General features: G+C 46.9%; 1 protein-coding gene across 1 annotated transcript in view; it reads right to left on the reverse strand.

Moving 5' to 3' along the window:
* Window positions 1-18,378, reverse strand: part of RXFP2 (relaxin family peptide receptor 2) — a 1,759,299-nt gene that overhangs the window by 27,260 nt on the left and 1,713,661 nt on the right. The gene's annotated exons all lie outside the window — the stretch shown is intronic.

An 18,378-nucleotide genomic window follows, 5' to 3' on the forward strand; every position in this document is an offset into this window, starting at 1 on the left:
TGGGATGTGTGTGCAGATCCAAACCTTTGCTGAGGGCCCACCCATCTCCTGGCTTCATGCCGGTGTGGTGCTTAGGGTGGGCAAGCCAACCTCAGTCTGCTTGAGCCACCCACATTCTCTCTCTTTCAGGCAATGTGAGCCCATTTGCGGTCCTGGCGCCTCTGCCAAATGCCGCCATACATCCGCATAACAATATCGCTCCCTGACCAGACCTGCTCCTACCTGTGTGGGGACACTGCGCCTCTGGCTACTCTCGGTGCCCCACCATGTCAGACAGACCGGAGTGCTTGCTGCTCACCCACCAGTGCCATCCAGGTTCATAAACCTTCACCTAGGTTGTGGACTGCTCACTGCGGACCCAGGAATCATGGGTTTGCATGGCCTCTTCTGCGACTCCTGAGGCTCCCTCAATGGCATGGTGACCACTCCTCTTCCTCTTGGACTGGCCACTTTGCCACTCCTGCTCAGGCTGCACCTTCAATATGCAACCCAGTGCACCACTAACCCCATCCTTACACCGGGCTGCCTGGGCAATTCGGACACAGATCACAGTGCTGCTTGTGATGGATGGCACCAGTCCATCACTCCTGGGCTCTTCACACGGTAATGTGGCTGTTGGTGTACGTGTGCCGGGCCTCTGTGCTTCTTCAGCCTAACTTGACAGACCCTACAGGGCCACCCGAAGAAGCAGCCGCCGAGGAGGACACGTTGTCCCCTCTTCTTGCTCATGGTGGCACTTTCGTTTTCCTTTCCTCAACCAATTTCCCTGGCAGCCGTTACTCACTCTAACCATCTGTCCTCTTATCCAACAGGGGAGATAAGCCAGTTGTGAAATGTATTAATTTTCCACATGACTCCTTCCTGATGGTACACTTTCAACCTGAACAATGCACAACAAAGAAATTCACAGCGTGTGTTCATATATTGTATACAACTGGCGCACAAGGCATTAGTGACAATAATCCCACCACATGTAGGCCCTGATTGGACGAGGTGTTACATTACTTACCCCACTGTGAACATTGCCGCCCTCTAGGATCAACTGCCAAAATGACACCATACAGACACCTAAGGGGGTCCGTAAAGGCCCATCAATCTTAGCAGTGGCTCCAATGTTGCCCAGTGTACATTTGACCTGGCATGATGACTGATGGAATGGGGGAGTACAGGGAACCTATTTCACACAAGGTTCTTTGACTCCTTCACACAAGGGTGAAACTATTTTAGTGCTTAGATTGAATCACTAGATGATTGAATGGGGGAACACTACATGTATAAGCTCACCTTCCAGTCAACCTTGTAGAACGAAAAAAGTATATTCAACCGGAAGTAGAATGCATATTAACAGGGGATGGGCTACCATGCTGAGTTATGGGATGCCAGTACCTTGTAATAACCATGCGACACACAGCTGCCATTTTATTACCTCCCACGGGTCTTCTATTGATTTTAGACAACCATGTTTTAGATAATAATAACGGGTTAGTAGTTGAACACCGTAGTACAATCCCACCATACCTTAAAGGCTCGCCATATAGAGGCCACAACTAAAAGCAGCATGCTAAGAGAGCTCTGAAAGTGGGCCCAGGATAACGACAATCTCTATGTTGATGTGGTCTCAAACACACATTTAATCAGCTATCTCGGGGCTATTATGCCTCAATCAAAACTCACCCTCTGGCATTGCGCAGAGGAGGCACCAATAGACTTTGGAGCAGTCACTGCAGCTGTCCATGTTAATAACGCATACCTGCCCTGAGTGAGAGGGAGAAATAGTGACTCAATCATGCATTCATCTCTACTCCGGTAAACTCAATCCCCCCCTTGGCTTGACAGGGGGCATGAATCAACAATAATGTAATATCCCCCTAAGCAGAATAACAACCTTTAAACCACTGACTGGTATGACATGCTAATTTGGAATGTCTCATGAAGCAAACACTGTTACTTGAATGTTCATTCTCTCGAACAGATACTCCTAGAGGACCACTTCAGAGTCTAGTCACAAGCTTCCAGAGCGCGCCCCAATGTGCATCATTCAGCCTCACTCTGCGTTCCATGGTCGTCAAGGGATGCCTGTGCAGATCCATCATGAGAGCTTCCGAACATTTGGTGGGACTGGTGGGACCCACCCATATCCTGGCTTCTGCCCGTGCAGGTTTTATGGTGGGTGGGCCACCTCTGTCCATGCACATTATCCCTACGGGTGCATACGTTGCCACACTCTCTCTTCAGGCCATCATTCCCAAGAAGTCTCAGTGCCTCTGCCGAATGCTGCCCAGCTTGGCTTCACTATGTTGCTGCCCGCCTAGGACTTCTCCAACCAGTGCAGGGACACTGCATCTTTAGTGCTGTTCTCATCTGTGGCTGCACCAGACTGATGCCCCTGCTTCACCCAGGTCACTGACTGATCGACCGTGACCTGGGACTTCACTGGGACTTCACTGGGTTGCCGTCATTTCTTCTGCGCCTCCTGGGCTGCCTCAATGGCATGAAGGCCTGGGAATGCCTCTGAACCGCTCCTCTTCTTCATGGCTGGCCACTTCACCACTCATATGATGCCCAGTGCACCACCACCTGCAGCTTCACACCTGGTTGCCAGGCCCATCCAGGCACAGCGCTGCTGTCTGTGGGGCATGACCATCACTCTTCACGTGGTCCAGTGTATGACACTCCACTTTCTGATGGGTCGCAGTGCTCCTATGCCTTGGATGTCCATGCTGCTTTGCTGTTTTGAACAGAAGCAGGGGCTTCATTGCTGTTGAGAAGAGAATCTCAGCTCTCACTCCACACAACCTGGGGGCAGCCTGAGGCAGACGCTCCCCAGGATAACATGTATGCATTAGTGACAGTAACACCATTCTGCAGGTCGCATGTTGGCGCAAAAAAACCAACTCCGCTCTCTGTTGGTTTCCCTCTGAACCGAAGGTATCCCTTGACTTTTGGAACCTTCTGGGTACTTTCTGGCAGCTGTAATGAATCAATGGTATTTGCCCCTTCTCCCCAAGGTGGAACCACCCCCTTTGAGGCTAGGAGGTGAACCTGATCTGCGATATAGCACTATGGGCAGGTGTAACCTCACGTGGAACAACTTCCCTAAGTGGACAAGGACTCCTGTTCCTATGAGGAATGCCCTAGATTGCCTAATAATTTGGCGCATCTGGGACTGCCTGCTGAGAAGAAGAACGTAACATCGTTTTATGTGGCTGCATGCAATGTTGAAGTGAATCTACCAGAACCTGAACTCACTTCCTGCTGGATCTATCGGACTAGCTTGACACATGACAGCATGTAACTGCTTATTCTCCCTGAACTCACTTCCTGCTGGATCTATCGGACTAGCTTGAAAAGACGATATCTCTTTAAGGACGAGATGCATATTTAACCGAGATAAGTCAAGGAAGGAGGAGAGAGAATGGTAGGCAGAGGAAGCCCCATGATGTGTTTGTGCCTTTGAGGGGCATAGTAGAGCCAAGCCACAGAGCCCTCGACTTTCAAAACGGGGAGGAATGCCAAACTGAGGCGTCGGAGGCTAGCGAGAAAGGAAAGAGGGAAACTGCTGCCCGAGAAGAAAGAAGTATCTAGGCGCTGGTGGCGGCATGAGCACGATAGCATTGTGGCGTGTGAGATGCCAGCTGAACAATGCAGAGACCATCACAGCTTGGAGCACGAGAAGCTCTCTTTTGCCCATGTCCATAGACAACTGCAGTCTGAGGGGAAGCCAAGAATGAGATTCTGATGAAAAACCAGAATTTGAGAATCGACAAAAAATAGAATACCCGTGCGCAGATGAAGGTACCGGAGAGAACGGGAAAAGAAGGAGGATGCAGGGGCAAGAGTATATAAAGAGTACAACTCATCGCAGTCCTAAAGACGAGATACGAGGAATACAAGAGTACATAGAGTACAACTCGTTCCAGTCATAAAGATGAGATACGAGAAATAAAGTTGTCTGATTGCCAATGTGAAAGGTTCATAAAGCAAGTAACACATAACTCTGTGAGAAGAATAAAGAGGGATAGGGGACAACTACTCTGGGAAGAAGGGAAAAGGTCTTGCGAGGAAAGGGACAAAGACTGGTTAAAGGAAAGCCCCAGAGCGGCTTCTATGGAAAATGAGATAAGACTATCAAGAGAGCCAGATAATGGAAGAGTATAAAAGAAGGCACCCAGAAATAGGGGAATCTAAAAGGGGATCAAGCCCCATGCAAAGAAGCCAAGGATACATTTAGAGACAGTGGAAGAGTCCTAAATGAAGACAAGAGTGTGAGAGAATATCTCAAATCAAGCTGCAAGCAGCATACGTTTAAAGAGAGCACAAAGCCCAGAAGTGTTTTACAATAGCTACAAAAGCTCATGGAGGACTAGATTTGCAGAGCTTTACAATGAAGATTGTTCAAAGAACCCCAAGTATAAAGAAATATGAGAAGTCCAGCAAACGAAAGACTGTGTCTTGGCGCTGTTTAAAATGGTTAAACAAGTGGTAGTGTTGGATTGAGTTAGGTTTGGACTGAGGGCATTTTTACGTTGGGACTTCCCGATGATTGACGAGCAACCTTAGTTTCTTTAGCTAGGCAGGGTGAACCCTTCAGCAATAGGGAAAGTTAGACAGGTTTATATAATTTAAATAGAGTTCACAATCTCCTTAATGAGTGTGACTCCTTCTTCCGACGCGCCACACAGCTCGATCAAGGATGGAGAATGACGTTTCTCACAGCCCTGTCTGTAGTTTCATTCGTTGATTGCTGATAGCATGTAGGAGAGTGCTATTCTTTGCCTCAAGCCCAAGTGCTGTTCGGTAAGGTTCTACTGGCACTGCGTGGCACATGACAGCATGTAACTGCTTATTCTCCCTGAACTCACTTCCTGCTGGATCTATCGGACTAGCTTGGCCTGTCAGTCAGGGGGGGGTGGTGGACTCTGGGAACCCCTCGAGTTGTCGGGTTGTTCCTCACTGCAGAGCCAGTGACCTCCTAATCGGTAGGGCTTTGTGAAGGACTAGCTACCTCAGCCATTTGACTTTTGCCTCCATTGAGTCTGTTTGTAGGTCTTACCTGTTGATGAGTTGGGGGAGACAGACTTTGGCTGCCCTTTGAGCTGTTGAGGCTTTATTTTACCACAGGTCCAGCTGTAATCAACAGTGTCCTGTTTTTTAATCAATTGTATTCGGTTTTTTATACATTCTCTTTTTATTTATTTTTTTTAAATTTGAGTATGCTGTCAATCTGTTTGCCATTTTCGCCAGTTTAGCTTGCGTAAGCATATGAACGATAGCACTTTGCATTTGCACCTTACATATTGTTACTGGCATTCTTGCCAGCTCGCATCCTAGCACTGTCTGTTTAAACTTTTAAACCATTGCACCTTGCACTTGCTCTTTATATTGTGCTATAAGCAACTGTGCACTTTATATATATATATAGCCATGTGTGGGTGGATCCGGATAATATTCTGGTGCTGTTCACCACTTTTCACTGGTGCATTTTTTTATTTTGATATTGTGTCTATTTCTTTGTATTCTGATATTTCTAGTATTACTATTTTATCATGGCTAAAGGTAAGGCCTGTGAGGTTGCAGGGAACGAGATGGGCCTATCGGTGAAGAAACATATTTAAACTGGCCAAGGCCAGAAAAAGCAATAAGTCAAAACCCCTAACCCACGCTGCCAAGAGAGCAGTAACTCCAAAGATTTATGGTCCCGGGTCTTCCTTACAAAGGCATTGGGGGCCTAGAAGAAATAATCCTGCTGGCAGAGAAATCCATCTGTGAAAAGGGGCGTCTAGACATGATTCCAGATGATCTGGAAGCTGTTTTACAACTAAGTGACAATCTTCTGCCTCTATCTCTCCTATCCCTATTTCTGGTCCTACTCGTGACGCCACACAGGAGCTGAACACCATTATATCTGCAAGAGGTGGTTGACTTAACTAAAATCTCCTCTAAAACCCAGTCTAACTTGAAGGAAACATACCCCAAATATGCTTTATTTTTTATTCTATTTAATATTTATTTATGTTTTCTCTCCTCTGCCTTGCACTTTCCATTCTTCCCCCCTTCCAATGCACTTTTCCCCCCGCTTTCCTTTTCCATGTACTTGCGCTTTCTTAAATGTCACTGGGCCTAGCAAGATCGCTGTTTTTCTGTTTTTTCTCCCTTGTTCCCCTCCCTTTTTGCCTGATCGCGCTCTGAAACACTTGTGTACGAGCGCGATATAAATAAAATATAATTTCATTTCATTTTATAGGTGGTCCTTCTGAGGCTTGAATCTAAGATTGACATTGCCTCCTGTGTTAAATAATTTACCTGATAGAAACAGTAAACCTATGCATCTCAAGAATGATTCCAAGTTCCAGTTGTGCCAATACTAAAGGCAGCCCAGTTGCTTACTTGAATGCCACCTCTGGCACCTCTGGCAGGACCCCACTTGAAGAGCGAATAACTGTTCCAAAGAACAGGTGCCCCACAGGGTTTGCTACTTTGAGGGAAAATGTTGGGAAGATTAACTACAACTAATTCCAGGAGGTATAGACCTAAAGAAGGGCAGCCCTAAAGGGACTGTCACTATTTGGGGAATCGCTGCTAAGGAATCTTTCTCACATGATAACCTGATTGATCTGACCACTCCATCTACTGATAAGCATCGGTGCAGACCATTGGTCGGTCCTGAGGGCATTAGGAGCGAGACTCCCTAAAGGTTAAGTGATGGGTAAGGTTTTCACTTACAGGAGTTCCGTCTCAGGCCCTTCAATACTCACATCTGTAAAGATGATGGGTTTATTCTAAAACGACCCCCTCGAGAGGCCCCCTCTGGTACTAACTAATGTCCCCAAGTTAAAACACAACATGGAGGAGGATACCACCTCACTGGTGGGCAAAGTTGTCCACTTTGTTAAAAAATATCTGTGGCTCTGCACTCTATCTAGGCAGGGACATACTGATGATGAAACTATCTTCTTGGATGGGCAATAGTAGGAAAACCACTTTGGGGGACTGGGCTACCATCACCCTAAACCATTTTTCTAATGCCTCCGATCTCCTACGGAGGGACGCCTATTGTCATCTGGGCCCATCTGAGATTAACCTGGTCCCCTTGGGCTTTTCTTTTATAAACAAGTGGTACAACACACTGATTCTCTCCCCAGATGCAATCCTTCCGATATGAGCCACAGAGCCCCTGGCTCTGATATATTCAGACAGCCTTCTCTATTGTCTTTGATGCCGTCTGACCAGGTGCAAACTGTGTCACCATCCAATAGATGTGAATGTCTGGGTGACAGGGAGGGTGTGGATTGACTAGCTGAGACACTATTTTCATTCCTTGGGGCAGGTCAAGAGATGTCTGGGCCTAACCCTACTGCTGATACGTCTAACCGTTGGGTCATTCATAACAAAGCCCTGACCGTAGATACTCTATGTACAATTGATTCTAATTCAATTAAGATTATTATCCGGAATATTCCAGTTCTTTATAACCAAGTAAGTACGGAATAGCTCTTGGTGTAATTTTGACTCAAACTACCACATGGTTACACTCCTGGAAACATGGTTAGTTGAGGCGGTACACTTACACGGTTTGACTCTGTACCACAGTAAGGGGAGAGTATTGGGTGGCCTGGTGACATATATAGCAACGCTCTGGGCTGGAGTATCAATTATTATTATTAGTAGTACATTTTTATGATGCGCATCACACCCATGGGCCTCAGTGCGCACTCATAATAGCAGGCAGTATTAGGAGTGTCAGGGTCCAGCTTTAAAGGTCAACAGTGTTTTTATTTGTCAATCAAACACATCTTCCCAATAACCATCTGCCCTTTCTAATCACACATATTAAGAGGTCTAAATGACACGTAGGCCCCATCAACCTCAACAAAAGGTACAGAGCTAAGTGTTCGGATGTGATCCGTCTAATACAGGGAATAAAGCTATCAGATGCAAATAGCTATAGAAGTGACCTGACTACTGTTATTGGAGGGGATTTGAACTGCAAAATTGGTTCTGGGCAGAGCTCCATTATGATAAGTAGCAGGAGCTTCACTATTCTATATCAACTCCCTGCCTCCTGTATCCCAGAACAACCAACGTACTGTTATGGGATTCATGATTGATTCAGGCTTTTGAGCCATACATGGGAGGTTTCAATCCCTCTGCTGGAAATTCACTTTAAATAATTGCTTTAAAAGTATAATTGAATACATCTTGGTTCCCTAGTCATATCACACGCTTTGACATTATAGTTCGTTGTGATAGCCTCACTTCCTGCCCCTGCCAGACATGCTGGAGCCAGAGGCAGGCTTCACTTGTGAATCCCGCCAAAGACAAAATGAACAAAGGGAGAGCAAACCTGGTTTGGCACGCAGAGTAAATCTCAAGAAGGACCTTTGCAACAAAAATGGTGAAAAAGAAGACCTGGCCATTTTGACAAAATGGTCACCCATGGGTTTCTTACTGCAGCTGCAATTGCAGCCAGCGGTAAACACACACAATGGTAGTAAAAAGAAAACCACTGCCACCAGCCATTAATTGTAGAAAGGGTAACATAAAATGTCACAGGAGAAACTAGACAAAGGGGATACCAAGTAACCCCTCAAGCACCATTTTGTAAGATAGTGTGTGCTGGGTCTAGAAAGTTACAAAATGTAAGTAAAATCAATTTCACTTCACTGCTCTTGAAAACAGTCGTTTTACCAAGAGAAGTTATTTAAACCTTTGGGAAATCTAAGAGACTTCCCTGTGCCACAGCACTGAAGGTGCTGTGTTTCACAATGTAAAGATGATGCCTATGGAGTTTGTCAGGCTCCAAAGTCAAAAGGAACACAGAGTCCAAATCACAGAAAAATATATGAAAGTGCGAAAAAGGTCTCACTCTCTCCAGGATAAAAATTAAAAGTCCTAACATCCAGCAAAAAGAGCTGGGGGTCTCTAGGGTAGAAGGCAATTAGCACATTTCTGAGAATTCTCCCTAACAGTCGCAAACCACTCCCATAGTAAATAGTGAAAGAGAGCACATTGGAAGTTGTTTTCTTCGTGGTACTACCCGGCAGGAGAGTGAACCATTTCTGCCAAGAGGAAGTCATGAAGAAGCACGCGTCTGGGACCTGCACCCACAAGAAAACGTTTCAACCCCCTTTTTGCGTCGTAGTACTTGGCAGGAGAGCATACCAAGTACAACTGGAGAAAGAAGAGAAACCAAGGTTGGGGACTCTCATTACAATTGGGTCTTTGTTTGCTAAGAACGGCCAGGGAAAGAGAGTCATTCCCCATGGTGGTGTGAACTGTAAAACAGAGTCTAAGAAAGACTAGGGGAATGGAGCCATTCCCACTGGTGTTCTGAACTGTGAAAAAGAGTCCAAGAAAGGCCAGGGAAAGGGAATGCTTCCCTCTGACAGGGTTCAAAATTGCCAGGAGCTGGGAGCTATTTAGCTCCTGGGTTTAGCCATGTGGAGCCTGGTTAACTTGACACCAACAGCTACCAGGAGCTACACTTGACTCCCCAGACACGTTGTGCCAATCAACATAGCTATATGATATTAACTGTGTAGTTTTGGGGATGTGTTTACAGGAGAAATAAAGGACACACCTGAGCATATTTCATAATATGCAAGTTGACGAAAAGTTAAAGTTAAAGTCTGCATCTTGTGCTCATATTACATTTGCTGAGTAATATCGGCTCACTCCTGGTTTTCAAGAGGTAGCTCCTGTCTAACGGGTGATACTTGATGTCCAGGTGCTGCCTTTTCCTCCTCGTCAACAAATCCCAATTTTGACCCCTGCTCTGATATTGTGAACTGGGAAAACAAAACTAACAAGGACCAGGAGAAGGGAGTCATTTTCCTGGCAAACCATCTCACAAGGAGGATTAAAGCAGGAACTCAGGGGAAGCAAGTCATCCCCCCTGGGATATCAAGTGTTGAACTTTGTGATGCAGTGTGTTGAAGCATCCTTTTTTTGTTTGTACAGTACTGTAGTCAGGAGAAGGTTCATCCAAAACTGTGCTACCCCGTTCAGGTAGAGGGAGTCATTCTCCTGGACCAAAAATGTTGGTACAACTGTTTAGATTAGTTACATGTGTAAGGGACAGAGATAGGGACATTGTGGCACAGGATGATGGGCTCTTTAAGTTGATAAGACATCCTGACCGTTTCATTAGCAGTTTAGTTGAGTCAGAGAAACCCCTCATAGATACAGGGAGAGGTAGGTTTTCTCTTTTATTTTCACGGTTAAAAAAAGTCTATAGCAACAACTATGCCACCTGTGTGTCAGTCTCCTCCTTCTCCACCCTTACAATAATTTGATATGATATGGCATTTATAACACACCTGTACACAAGTGTCCCTAGGCGCGACAAGGAGAGGGAAACAAAGGGAGGACAAAAAATGATCTTACTAGGCCTTGTGTCATTCAGATCGCACATATGTGCAGAGATGAGGGAAGCAGAGAAGTGCCAGGGGGAGGCAGAAGGGGAAGAGCAGTTAACTCACAAGTGCAGCCAGCGGGTGGCTCATAAGTGCAGAGAGAAGGGACTGTAGGGTTGCTGATACAGACTCTTAAGTGCTGGGGAGCCCGGAGGCAGTGCAATGGCAACTGGACATGCAGGAGCCTGGGCCCGAGTATCAAGGGTGACCACTGCTCAGGGCAGTCAGGTGCATCAGTAGGGGAGAGGAAGAGAGAAAGCAGAAGCAAAAAGGAAGGCCTTGAGTTGCTTTCGGAAACTGGAGATGGTTCTGCTCAAGTTTGAGAGAGGCAGGGAGGCTGTTCCAAGCCGAGGAGATAGATCTGCCCCAACTCTTGACTTGGAGAAGCGTCTGACCCTCACAGAGTTTGAGGTGCATGAGCGGAGAGCTCGAGAAGGAAGATGTTTTGGAGGAGAAAGTTGGAGGTAGAGTGTTCCCTGGAGCCAGAAAGCCTTGTGGACGATGCAGAGGGTCTTGAAGTTGATCCTTGCAGCCACGGGGAGCCAATGAAGAGATTTCAGAGCTGGAGAGATATGATCCCTGGGCTTGAGGCCAAGAACAAGTCTCGCAGTCCTGTTCTGGATAAGGTGTAACGGTCAAAGAGTAGAGGCAGGAAGATTTAGAAAGAGACTGTTGCAATAGTCCAGCCTAGAGAGGACTAGATCTCTGGAGACATTGAGCTTCTGGGGGAAAGTGAGAAAAGGAAGAATACCTCTGAGTAAGTGTAGTTGATAGTTTGACTTCGTAGAGACGTCAGAGATGTGAGGAGAGAAGGAGAGGGTAGAGTCAAAGATGATACCAAGGTTCTTAGCCTCACAGCAAGGAGCAGGAAGAGGGCCCAGAGGGGGCAGCCAGAGAGAGAGAAGAAAGGAGGGAGCGGGTGTCCCAGTGAGGAGGATCTCAATCTTACTGGCATTAAGGCAGAGATCATTTGCGGCACAACACTCCTGAATTGCGCCCAGACCATCTGGTATGAGAGAAGAAGCAGAGGTGGATGAGGGGAGCCTGAAAGAGAGCTGAGTGTCATCCGCATAACGTTGAAAATTGGAGCAGAAAGTAGTGATGCAGTGGGCAAGAGGTGCCAGGTAGTGGTTGAAGGGCCAGGGAGAGAGGTTAGACCCTGGGGGAACATCACAAGGAGAGATAGAGACAGAAGAGCAGAAAGAACCCAGTTGGACCTGAGAGGGTCAGTCGGTGAGAAAGGAGGTCAACCAGGCCAGTGCCTGATCAGTAATACCAAGGTTGTCACGGAGGCGATTGGGCAGGAAGGCATGGTTTACCTTGTCAAAAGCAGAAAGATGGGAATGGACAGAAAGGTGGGAATGCTGAGTATGCACACAGATAGGGTCAGTATTGTAGGTTTTTTTCACAAGTGCTTAAGATCCCATACAATAGTCCAGGAGGGAGATGAGCTGACAAACTGACACCAGCTACAGAATAGCCAGAGATAGAAAGGGACCAATTGCGGAAATAAGTATGGGGTGGTAGGATTGGATGCCTTTTCCTCTCTTCCCTCCTTGCAGGGGTCTCAAGGATCAACTTGGGATAATACAGGAATGGCAAATCTATTAATAACTTAGTTGTTTGGGAGGACATTAGCTTAGTGTCTGTGGATGGTGACAAGGCAGATGTACTCGGGAGACAAGAACCAAAATGATAACGTGCAACATTAAAGCTGTCTTCTGTCTGCTGACAGGGTACCTAGGGGTAGTCTAACTCCTGGTTATGCAATTCAAGATAAATATGTATTTTGACAATGCAGGGCTGAGCTGGCTATTTTCAAAGACCAAGGTTTTAGCACAAGTTCTGCAATAACCTGACACATGTCCTTCTGGTAAGGGAAGCAGGAGGAAAAGGGGAATGATGAAGGCTGCTAGAGCACTATCAGACACTGTCTGGGGCATTTGGATTACAGTTTGCTCCACAAGAAAATGAAGGGGCCAGGGATGTGCTACATGGTTCTAGGGATAAAGATGGGCTTGCTAAGAAAGTTGTCCAAACGGGACAAAATGATATAACTAGTAAAATAAATGGGTAATTCCAAGAAGGGGTGACTGACAGTGATACAGCAGGTGCTGGGGCATTTGAACATTGCCTGCTAAACGGTGACCCCAGGAAGAGCATTCTGTAAATCCTATTTTTTAACAATATCAGGGAGAGGCCTCACCATAGTATCAGTCTCAAGGCTCAGGGCCACAGGAACAGTGAGGACCTGGCATTGGTTGGTAGTGTTTGAAATAATTGAATGGGGTGGCAATGTGGTTGCCTCTTGAGCAGATATGTTTAGGGGGACAATTGTGCTCTGATGCGTCTGGCGCATCGGATTTTGAAGTGCATTTGATGGCAGGACACGATAGCCTTTTTGGAATTTTGCTGATGCCGGTGATAGAGGTTGGGGTCAGAAATTGGTAGTCAGAAGAATGTCTTATAACATGCACATTGCCGCTCTCTGCCCCAACTTTCAGTGCTATGCGGATGACACTCAGCTCATTTTCAGGCTCTCTTCTGCCACCTCTTCTCTTTCACTCATCTCCGACTGTCTTTCCACTATCCAGAAGTGGTGTGCTGCCAATGATGTCTGCCTTAATGCCAGTAAAACTGAGATTTTCCTCATCGACACACCTGCTCCCTCCTTTCCTATCGCTCTCTGGCTGGTCGCTATGGGCCCTCTTCCTTCTCCCACATGTGAGGTTAAAAACCTCAGGGTTATCTTCGACTCCACACTCTCCTTCTCTCCTCACATCTTTGACATCTCTAAGAAGTCACACTACCAGCTGCACCTCCTCAGAGGTATTCTTCCTTTCCTCTCCTTCCCCCGTGCCCTGCAAATTGTTCAGAAACCACAGAGAAGTCAGCTTCACTTTCCACAGCTTAGCAAAGTATGGATTTTGATTTGCCCGCCCAACGCAGCAGGAGTCAAGCTTGCCTGCGTTCAAGGACCGGTGACTTATGAATGCCCTCATCGACCAAAAACCAAGTAAGACTATTTTCGGTGTCCGAAAACATCAATGACTACTCTGTGTCTGACCTCCTAAGTGGAACATACCCTGCTGATATTTCAATGCCCCTCACATCCACCGGTACATTTACCACACAGTGCAATGCTCCCTCAATAGTAAAGCACACAAACTCTAAAGTACACAAATTAGACCAACAGGACCCAATTGTGTCCAATGACTTGATAAACAAAGTCCTTACCTCCTCATTATCGCTGATGGGCCCGGCCAATACGGTAAGAGAACCGCAACTTCAGCGCCCTGCAAGCCACGAAGTGTTCCATGAGGAACAAGACCCATTTATTCCTGGGGATGCCGGGGTGCAGGGTAATTTTGGAAAATCTATACTGGATGCCCATCCTTCAGCATTTCGCTTGTGTGCTACTCAAATGCTGAAACTGCCTTACCCACAATTCCTACCCTCATCACATCCTGTGCTGAGCCTTGAGAAGGATATGCTGGAGAATGACAAGACCCATGAAAATCAAGACAACAGCATGGAGTCGCGAATTAAAAGCGATTATACAACTCCTAATTCACTGTGACTGTCTAGAAACTACTGGGCGAGTGCTAGAAAGTTAGTTCACTGTGAAGTTTGGGACGACCGAGGGATTAATGACCTCCCCACTTGCGAACCCACCTCACGCCTGAATGCCATAACCATCTTGAAATCCCCACGACCTACAGTAGAAAGAGACCCAGACCATATAATTAACTGCGTCAAGACCATCAACTCTGAAAACACGCGCGAGTCTGGACTATTATTACACGAAATTTCACCTCTAGAAATTACTCCTCTAAACAAGAAGAGTGTCCAAAGTGATGTTTATGATACTCAAAGACATCCGAGTACTAGCTTGCTAAGATGTACACTGTTTGCTCCCTGTCCGGGCTCGCCAAAGGAACTTGATCAATTATACTGAACCGAGAGACTTATACAAAAAACCAACAGCATCATAGTTATCCAACAACACAATAAGGATCAAATCCATGCGATTATGACACCAACGGTTGAAGGTTCCCAAAGCCCTGTTTCTGCTAAAATGTCCTATCAGCAGGACCTAGTAAACCATGTCAACCCTAGCTCATTGACGTCTTGCCAATTACATGTAAAAAAGCTTGAAAAGCCAACTTGAATGTTTACTGACACAACCAGAAAGAACACAAGTCTTTGTAACACTCCACAATAAGGGAACTGAATCCAAACGCTGCAACTTTTAATCTGATTCTGATAGTGTTTCTCCTTATGATTCATTTGAGGCAGCTCCAGAGTGAGACAGAGTCAAGGTAACAAAAGGGCTACAAGGGTTAATAGTCGACAAATATTTATGTCTAGCTATGATTTAAATTGTAGTTTGATGTCAGCTCTAACAATCTCCCAAGCCTTGTTGCTCAAATTGTACAAACCCATCAATGAGAACTATAAAGATCAGGAAACCCTATTAGCAATGACCCACACTAAATTGATAGACATAGAAGCCTTCATAATGAATCTTCAAAAGAAATTGGATCAGTAATCAAACTCAGAAGGGCTACTTCAGAAACTGTTAGCGGACCATATGTCTGAAATAGGAGCAAGTAAAAAAGTGCAACTCGAGTGGCCAAATAACTATTGAAATGGGGAACGCCACATGTGGAGAGGGAGGTGGTGAATAGAAAGGACCCAAGTTGGACCTGGCAGGGCCAGTCCGAGAGGAAGGAAGTCAACCACTCCAAGGCACCATCTGTGATGCCGATGTTCTCACAGAGTCGATTGATCAAGATGGTGTTATTGACCATGTCAAAGACAGAGGGAAGGCTCGAGTCAAGATTAGAGAGCAGATCTTCACGGGTGTTTAGGGGAGCAGTTTCCATGCCTCTGACTGCTCTGAAGCCAGACTGATGGTCACAAAGACAACCAACAGATTCAGTATGGAGAGTGTGCTGGGAGATGGCCAACTTTCCAGGGGTTTGCCCAGGAAAGGAGTAATAGAGATCGGGCGATAGTTTGCCAGACAGGTAGGATTGGCAGAAGGCTTTTTAAGGAAGGGGTGCACAATGGATTGCTTGAGGTGAGAGGGAAAAGATCCAGTGGTGAAAGAGTGATTGCAGAAATTCGGCCAAGGCTGGAGCGAGGGTGTCAATGTAATGTGGTCCTTGATGATTCTAGAAAAGCAGGGGAGCACCTGTTTGGAGAATATTTTTTTATAGATCGAACTTGTCTAGAAACCTCATCAGGAGTTGTCAGGGAGAAAGAGGAGAAAGGAGGAGAAGGAGAGGTGGCCGGAAGGGGGCCAAGAGAGGTAGAAGGAGTGAAAGAGATGAGTGAGGACATGATGTCCTGAGTTTTAGTAGTGAAGTGAGCAGCCAGAGCCATATAGAGAGCTTGGGAGGGAACAGGGGAGGTGGAGACTGCAGCAGGATTGGCCAGCTCGTTGCAGATTTTAAAGAGTTTGGCCGTGATGTTGGAGGCCGCAGAGACACAGGCTTGGATGTGGACTCTTTTCCTGGACCGGACAGAGAGTCTGTATTGCCTTTGGAACAAGCAGCAGGACAGTTTGTCGGAGGATGTGCTGGAAGCCCTCCAATTCCTCTCAGCCACCCTGCACTTGCATTTCAGGGTGGCGAGGTCAGAGTCATACCAAGAGTTACACTTGGAGGTAGGCTTCAGTCGGATTCTCGTGATAGGGGCAAGGATGTCCAGAGTGTTGGAGATAGAAAGATGAAAGTTATATAGGGCTGTGTCAGAGTGTAAGGCAGCTGTAGGGGGAGCAGAGAAAGAAGCAGCAAAGGCATCCACTGACACACTTCATGGATCGAGTGACCGAGAAGGTGGGTGACAGTGCTGGGGTGGGCTTTGTCTGAGGGACAGAGAGTTTCAGGTCGGAGGAGAGCAGAAAGTGGTCAGAGGGTTAGAGTGGGAGATTTCTGAGGAGATGGGAACAACCAAGGTGAATGGACAGTGTTGCAGGAGTTGCGGAAGAGTCCACAGGTGGGATTAGAAGCATCCAGGTGGCTTTTGAGGTCTCAGAGGATGAGAAGTTGAGAGGTAGAGGCAAGGAGAGAAGAGGACAGGTCAGCCCACTCAGAGAGGAATAGGGAAACCTGGCCAGGTGGCCTGTAGATGATGACCACAGTTAGAGGTTGGAAGAGATAGAAAGCCTGCAGACAAGGCATCAAAGGAGGCCTGAATAGGAATGACAGAAGCAGGAATCCACTCCAGAAAGATCAGAGCTACTCCACCTCTGGGCCATTCGGTTCTGGACTCGGAGAGGATATTGTAGTCATCAGGGAGGAGAGTGTCAAAACTCATGACAGAGCTGGCCGTGAACCATGTCTCAGTGAGAGCGAGGACATCCAGGTAAAGTTCTTTGAGGAGGTGGCAGATGTCAGAGGAGTGTTTGACAGCAGAGCGAGAGTTCAGAGTAGCGACGTGGAGCAGGTTGCTACATTTGAAAGGCTTCTATGGTGGGGTACAGACATGAGGTACAACCAGCGTAAGTGGTAGAGGGGCCCAAGAGTGGACAGAGGTGTTAGCAGGAGGTGGCAGAGTCGCCAGAGAGGAGGAGGAAAGTGCCAGAGACATGGCACAGGAAGGGGTTGGGAGAGGCGCCCAAAAGGTGCTAGTAGGAGTAGCAGGCGAAGGAAGGAAGTTTATAAGATGCAGGAATCCCTATTGAAAAGGAGGAGATTGGACTGAGGGCCCTGGACCAAGACAGTACCATTCAGATAGACATTAATGATGGTCTTGGAGGAGTGGAAGGAGGCCAAGCGGACCTACCACCGGTTGCCACCATTAATGAGAGAAGAAGAGATAGGAGCGAGAGTCAAGACCATATGAGGGAGGTGTCTATAGGTCTGGTGAGGGAATGACAAAGAGGATGTCAGTGAGAATCTGTCTGGAGCAAGCACTGGTGTAGGTATCAGCGATAGGGAGGCCTGAGTTTGAGACCAAGATGTTCCTCTTGAGCTTAATCCTTCCAGGCTTAGTGAGAGGGATAGGAGCTAGATTAGCAGTTAGAGAAGATGGAGAAGCAGAGAGCACCAGGCAGCACCATAGGGGTTGGGAGGGTAGGGGGAGGGGAGCAAGAGGGAGAAGGAGAGTGCCTCGCAGCACAGGGTGCACAGGGGGCGGGGGGTTACTCAAGGGAGCACACTAGGAGTGGACAGGTGACACACAGCATACAACGGTACCCCCAGCAGGTTAGGGACCTAGATCGTGGGAGAAAACCTTGATGGAACACAGTACACAGAACAACAACAACCACAGTGGATGGGAACCTAGAACATGGGAGAAAACTCGATGGAACGCAGTAAAAATACAAAAACCTCAGTGGAAGGGGGCCTCGAGCATGGAGGAGGCCTAATGGAACACAAAACACGTGCAGCAGTAGCCACAATGTAAGGGGACCTACAGAGAAGACAGGAGCACAGTATGCAGTGAACCGCTAGTCTGTAGAGCCTACAGGTTGCGCAGCAACAGAGTACGTTAAGTCTGACAGGTGGAAGTACACGCAAAGCCTGAGTAGTTAGTAGAGAGCGGTAGTGGCCGCTCTCTCTTCCCGCACCTTTCTTACCTTTCGGTCACTGCTGGTCAGCGGCTGCGCAGCGTGCTCGCACTCTGCGCCGCTACCCCTTCGTGCCAAACAACTGTGCCACAAAACACTACGGCCTTGTCCTGCATACATGTGAAGCCCTTGAAATTAATAATTTGCTCGACTCAGGCAAAGTCTTGTAATTGGATAGCACAGTTTCCATCTGGCCTCACACTGTGGAGAGGTGCAGTTAGTTTCTCTCTAGGCATATTGACAATGTTAAACAAAATTTGTAAACAAAAGTCAATCAAAGGTCACTGGACGAGATAGCCTGTCCTGTCCATAGCAAAAGTTTCTTTACGTATCGCTGACATCACAAACTTCGATGATCAGTACCGGAGTTCATAAGGTCAT

The sequence above is a fragment of the Ambystoma mexicanum genome, chromosome 7q, assembly GCF_040938575.1.
Source record: "Ambystoma mexicanum isolate Mex_15411 chromosome 7q, UKY_AmexF1_1, whole genome shotgun sequence".
NCBI classification, from domain to species: domain Eukaryota; kingdom Metazoa; phylum Chordata; class Amphibia; order Caudata; family Ambystomatidae; genus Ambystoma; species Ambystoma mexicanum.